Genomic DNA, 6,382 nt, shown 5'->3' with positions numbered 1-6,382 from the left:
CAGGTATGCAGCTATATATTCGAGAATGGGCAGGCAGGAAGGAGTTGGGAGGGAGTGGTGAAAGGGAGAGAAGGTTGCTCGATGGGGAGATGAAGTAATGTTGGATATCCGTAAATTACGGATGTAAATGCTCGATAGCGGCTCGTTTTCTCTCGCAAGATTGAGCGAAGGTCCTTGGGGGCTTAATGAGCCACCGCTGGCCCTTGCGTAGTATGCATATCCATGCACTCACTAGTATGCGGCAAAAGGCCTGCTGTATTCGGCCCGATTCCGCGCACCACTGACCATGATACAGTGGGAGCGCAGAAATGTAAGTGCAGCTCGCGCTTTATACATATATATATTGAAATGACCATTTTCTACCGCCCACTCCATCGCATTGCGTTGTTATATATATATATATATATATATATATATATATATATATATATATATATATATATATATATATATATATATATATATATATATATATATATATATATCAATCAAGGGGAAATGAGGGTGCTCGTTATCATACATGAAGGAAATAAGCCAACAGTCAGCGAGGCCAAGGAAAGCGTTGGGGATGGTACTTTTTCTTTTTTTAATGTTTAATGTTTTTAATGTTTTTTTAGTGATTATCCAAGTAAACATTAAAAAAAAAAAGAAAAAGTACCATCCCCAACGCTTTCCTTGGCCTCGCTGACTGTTAGCTTATTTCCTTCATATATATATATATATATATATATATATATATATATATATATATATATATATATATATATATATATATATATATATATATATATATATATATATATATATTATATATATATATATATATATTGCCACCTAGCGTTGCCAGGTGGCGCATGACTGAGGTGTGAAAGGAGGACGAAGTTGAAGAGGACGAAAAAGTGTCGCTTGCACGTTTGCGTCTGTGCTGCTGTGTTCTTGTGTCTGGGCTACCCCCTGCTATCATTGGTATCCTTAGTCACCGTGTACGTGACATTCTGGTGGAGGTGCTGGGTAAAACGATCGCCTATGCAAGAATCTCCATCTACAAGACGTCGCGCCAGCCCTGTACCATTGGACACCCCCGTGCATCGCTCCAGTCGACGGCTCCAGGGACTGTCTCCGGAGTTTCAGCCAGCACCCGCCGCCATGACATCTAGTGCTCCTGCGCAGCAGGTGACGGGCCTCACACCGGCCTGTAACTACACCTTGCAGGCCCCTCGGGTACCGAAGACTTTCCATGGGGACCTCTTTGAGGATGTGGAGGACTGGTTCCTTCAGTTTGAACGTGTCGCTGCATTCAACCAGTGGGACGATGCTACCAAACTAAGGAACGTCTACTTCAGCCTTGAGGACGGCGCCCGTATCTGGTACGAGAACCGAGAGCAAGCTTTAACTTCGTGACGGGAATTCCGTCGTCAACTGCTCGAGGCTTACACTAGCGCAGATCGTCGCGAGCATGCAGAACGTGCCATTCACTCTCGCATCCAAAGGCCGAATGAGAGTGTCCAAGCATACGTCGAGGACATGACGCGCCTCTTCAGGCGAGCCGATCCCGCCATGTCTGAGGAAAAAAAGGTCAGGCACTTGATGCAGGGTTTGAAAGAGCAGTTGTTCGCAGGCCTTGTGCGAAACCCACCCTCGACTGTAAACGGATTCCTTGCGGAGGCCACCACAATGGAAAAGGTGCTACACCAACGTGCCGTGGCTTATGACCGACCTTTTCATACACGCACAACCGCGGAATCATTTGCATCTTCAGAGCGGCATCCCGATGCATTGCGCGAACTGATTCGCAGCGTCGTGCGCGAAGAACTAAGCAAGTTCTGGAGCCCTCTGCAGCAATCGCCATCTTCCGTTTCTGCTATAGTGCGGGAGGAGGTGCGGCAGGCACTCAAGAGCCCTCTTTCGCCTGTAGTTCCGAGCCCGCCATTGCTGTCGGGGACCGACAATCGTCCCACATATGCGGAAGTTCTGCAGAGTCAGGCTCCCCCTTCACCACCGCCCATTCTCGCGTCACCTACAGTTCCGCTGCCCTCGGTGCAGCCAGTGCAGAACTTCGACAATCGCCCGCTGCCCCGACGCAAAGCCAACATTTGGAGCACGCCTGACCGCCGTCCGCTTTGCTTCCACTGCGGTGAACCAGGACATCTCTACCGGGATTGTCCGTATCGACGCCTCGGTCTCCACGGCTTCCGCATCGACTCGCCTCCTCCCCGGTTTGGTCAACGACCCCGAGTTATTGAGGAGTACCTGGCGGAGCAGCGTTCATCTCGTTCGCAGCGTCAGCCCCGCTCCCCTTCGCCAAGGCGCTCCTCCTCGTTCACTCACGGTTCCTCGCGAGAGGACCAAGGCCGCTCGTCTAGCCCTGGTCGGGAAAACTGAAAACAGCGACCTTCGGGGGCGAGGCCGCTGGTAGTCGCTGCGTTGAAGACCTCCCGTCGTCGCCGCTTCGATCCGACCGCGAGCTGCTGGTACCGTCACCTAGGGAAGCAAAAAGCGTTTCTCTGGACATTCCGGTTATTTTAGACGGTCGCACTACGGTCAATGCTTTAGTGGACACCGGTGCCGATTATTCAATTTTGAGTGGTCGCATGGCGACTGTTTTGAGGAAGGTGCTCACTGCTTGGCCAGGTGTGTGCCTTCGAACCGCCGGCGGTCATATAGTTACTCCAAAGGGGATGTGCACGGCTCGCATTCAGATTAACGGACGTACGTTCGTCGTTAGTTGCGTTGTTTTAAGTGACTGCTCCCGTGACTTTATCCTCGGCATTGACTTTCTGCGGGAGTACGGAGCAGTTATCGACCTGCGAAATAGACTCGTCACGTTTTCGATGGGACAATCTACCGAACAAGATAGTAGCAGTCCTTGCAATAACGCACTTCGTGTTTCCGCTGAGAGCGTCTCGCTGCCGCCGCGAAGCAGTGCTCTTGTGGAAGTTACCTGTGACGATTTCCGTACCGGTGATGCTGTAGCGGAGGCGAACCATACACTCCTGCTTGCTCATGGCATTTGCGCTCCCCGAAGTTTATTGTCGTTTCACAATGGCCGGGCTGCACTCCTTGTCACAAATTTTTCTAATGAGTACCGACACTTGTTCCCGGGGACTGCTATCGCTTTTGCTGACCATGTTGCGCACGATCCGGTCTGTTTTGCATCCACGGCAGTAGAAACTAACGAGCCATCTCTTGACAACATCGACATTAACTGTCACTTGTCAAAGGAGAAACGGCGGGCTTTAGAGCAACTGCTGCTAGACTTCAAGCACTGCTTTGCTTCTTCCTCGAAGGTTCGTCAAACGCCCATCACACAACATCGCATCATTACTTATGACGACGCTCGCCCAATACGACAGCAGCCTTATCGTGTGTCTGCCAAAGAACGAGAAGTGATCCAGACGCAAGTTCAGGAGATGCTGGATGATGGTGTTGTGCAGCCTTCACAAAGTCCGTGGTCTTCACCAGTAGTCCTTGTCAAAAAGAAAGACGGCACTCTTCGATTTTGCGTCGACTATCGGAAATTGAATAATGTGACAAAGAAAGATGTATACCCGTTGCCGCGCATCGATGACTCACTGGACAGATTGCGACGTGCGAAGTATTTTTCATCTATTGATTTAAAAAGCGGCTATTGGCAAATCGAAGTAGACGAAAGAGACCGAGAAAAAACCGCATTTGTCACTCCAGATGGCCTATATGAATTCAAAGTACTCCCATTTGGATTGTGCTCTGCCCCAGCTACATTCCAAAGGATGATGGACACCGTCCTCACTGGCCTCAAGTGGCAGATCTGTCTTGTGTACTTGGACGATGTAGTTGTTTTTTCCGAAACATTTGATCAACACCTCGAACGCCTTCGAGCTGTCCTGGAAGCCCTCCGTTCTGCTGATCTCACGCTGAAGCCCCAGAAATGCCACTTCGGGTATACAGAACTCAAGTTCCTCGGCCATGTTGTAAGCGCTGATGGGGTGCGCCCGGATCCCGATAAGACTGCTGCCGTCGCACGATTTCCCGTTCCAGCTAATAAGAAGGCTGTTCAGCGCTTCCTCGGCCTGTGCGCATATTATCGGCGTTTCATTGCGGACTTTTCTCAGATCGCAGAACCTCTGACGCGCCTTACAAGGAAGGACACCTCCTTTGTGTGGAACTCTGAGCAGCAGATGGCCTTCTCTTTGCTTCGTGAGCGCCTTCAAACATCCCCTGTTCTGGCGCACTTCGATGAAGCGGCTGACACTGAGGTACACACTGACGCCAGTAGTATCGGTCTCGGCGCGGTTCTTGTTCAGCATCAAGACGGGTTTGAGCGAGTAATAGCCTATGCCAGCCGCACTCTCTCTCGTGCCGAAATGAACTATTCCACCTCAGAAAAGGAATGCCTGGCGGTCGTATGGGCTACTATGAAGTTTCGTCCCTATCTTTACGGCCGGCCATTTAAAGTCGTCACCGACCATCATTGTTTGTGCTGGCTGGCAAATCTGCGAGACCCATCTGGACGACTTGCACGCAGGAGTTTACGTCTTCAGGAGTTTGACATAACCATTGTTTACAAGTCCGGCCGCAAACACGAAGACGCCGACACGCTGTCACGAGCACCCGTTGACACTGGCGATACTACAGCCGATGACGATAGCGGTTTTCTAGGAGCCCTCAGCGCATCTGAGCTCACGGATCGACAAAGAGCTGATCCAGACATCCTTCCACTCATCGATTATCTGGAAGGGCGTGATACGATTCTGCCTCGACACCTATCTCGGCACCTTGGTTCCTTCTGCATACGGCAAGGCGTATTGTATAAAAGAAACTCCCAGAGCCAAGACAGAACTTACCTTCTGGTAGTGCCATGCGAGCTCCGTGAGGATATTCTCCTTGCTTGCCATGATGAACCAACGTCTGGTCATTTGGGTTGCTCACGGACTCTTGCTCGAGTGCGCAACATGTATTACTGGCCAGGACTTTCCGCAGCAGTGAAACGCTATGTACGAAGCTGTCGCGAATGCCAGCGCCGTAAAACACCGCCCCAGAAGCCTGCCGGATTTCTCAAGCCCGTTAAAGTACCCCGCATTCCGTTCGACCAAATTGGAATGGATCTCCTTGGCCCTTTCCCTTTGTCGCAGGCCGGAAACAAATGGATAGTAGTCGCTACTGACTACCTGACTCGATACGCTGAGACAAAGGCAATCCCTCATGCCACAGCTTCCGAAGTAGCAGAGTTTTTCATGCACAACATAGTCTTGCGGCATGGCGCCCCTTCCTACGTCATTACCGACAGAGGGACAGCTTTCACATCACAGCTGATCGACCGCATATTTGAGCTGAGTTGCACGACCCATCGCAAAACCACAGCGTATCATCCACAAAGCAATGGCCTTACAGAAAGATTGAATAAGACGATTGCGGACATGTTGGCAATGTACGTCGATGTGCAGCACAAGACCTGGGACGAGGTGCTGCCGTACGTTACATTTGCGTATAATACAGCCTTACAAGAGACAACGCGCTTCACACCATTTCGACTTGTTTACGGACGCGAAGTTCAGAGCATGCTCGATTCCATGCTCCCGTGCCCAGATGATGACCAGCTATCCTCAGATGCCCAGCAATATGCCATCCGCGCTGAGGAAGCCCGCCAGCTCGCCCGTGTGCACATTGGGCAGCAGCAGACCACTGACGCGCACCGTTACAACCTCCGGCACCGCCAGGTTGACTACAAGCCTGGAGATCAAGTCTGGGTATGGACACCAGTTCGCCGTCCAGGCTTGTCAGAGAAACTCCTTTCCCGCTACTTCGGGCCGTACAAAGTGTTGCGCCGTGTGAGTGACCTTAGTTATGAAGTTATCCCTGACGGTGCCACACAACCAAAACGTCGAAAGCACAGCTCGGACATTGTGCACATTGTGCGACTGAAGCCGTACTACCACCGATAGCGTATGGCCACCCGCTGTGACCACTCTCTTGCTTTTCACACCATTTTTACCGGCCCTTCTCATTTTTTTTTTCGGAGGGAGGGGGTAATGCCACCTAGCGTTGCCAGGTGGCGCATGACTGAGGTGTGAAAGGAGGACGAAGTTGAAGAGGACGAAAAAGTGTCGCTTGCACGTTTGCGTCTGTGCTGCTGTGTTCTTGTGTCTGGGCTACCCCCTGCTATCATTGGTATCCTTAGTCACCGTGTACGTGACAATATATATATAGAGAGAGAGAGAAGTGTACGCTTCATTTAAAGAAACATTTTATTGGACTCGACGTTTCGACCTGAAGCTAGCCTTCATCATAAATTTTTAAGCGGCCAAGTGCGTTAAATGTTCTCGCATCCTATATATATATATATATATATATATATATATATATATATATATATATATATATATATATATATATATATATATAT

Source organism: Amblyomma maculatum, chromosome 10, assembly GCF_055883805.1.
Source record: "Amblyomma maculatum isolate TAMU_Amacu chromosome 10, ASM5588380v1, whole genome shotgun sequence".
Taxonomy (NCBI): domain Eukaryota; kingdom Metazoa; phylum Arthropoda; class Arachnida; order Ixodida; family Ixodidae; genus Amblyomma; species Amblyomma maculatum.
Note: the sequence above shows the minus strand (reverse complement) of the source record.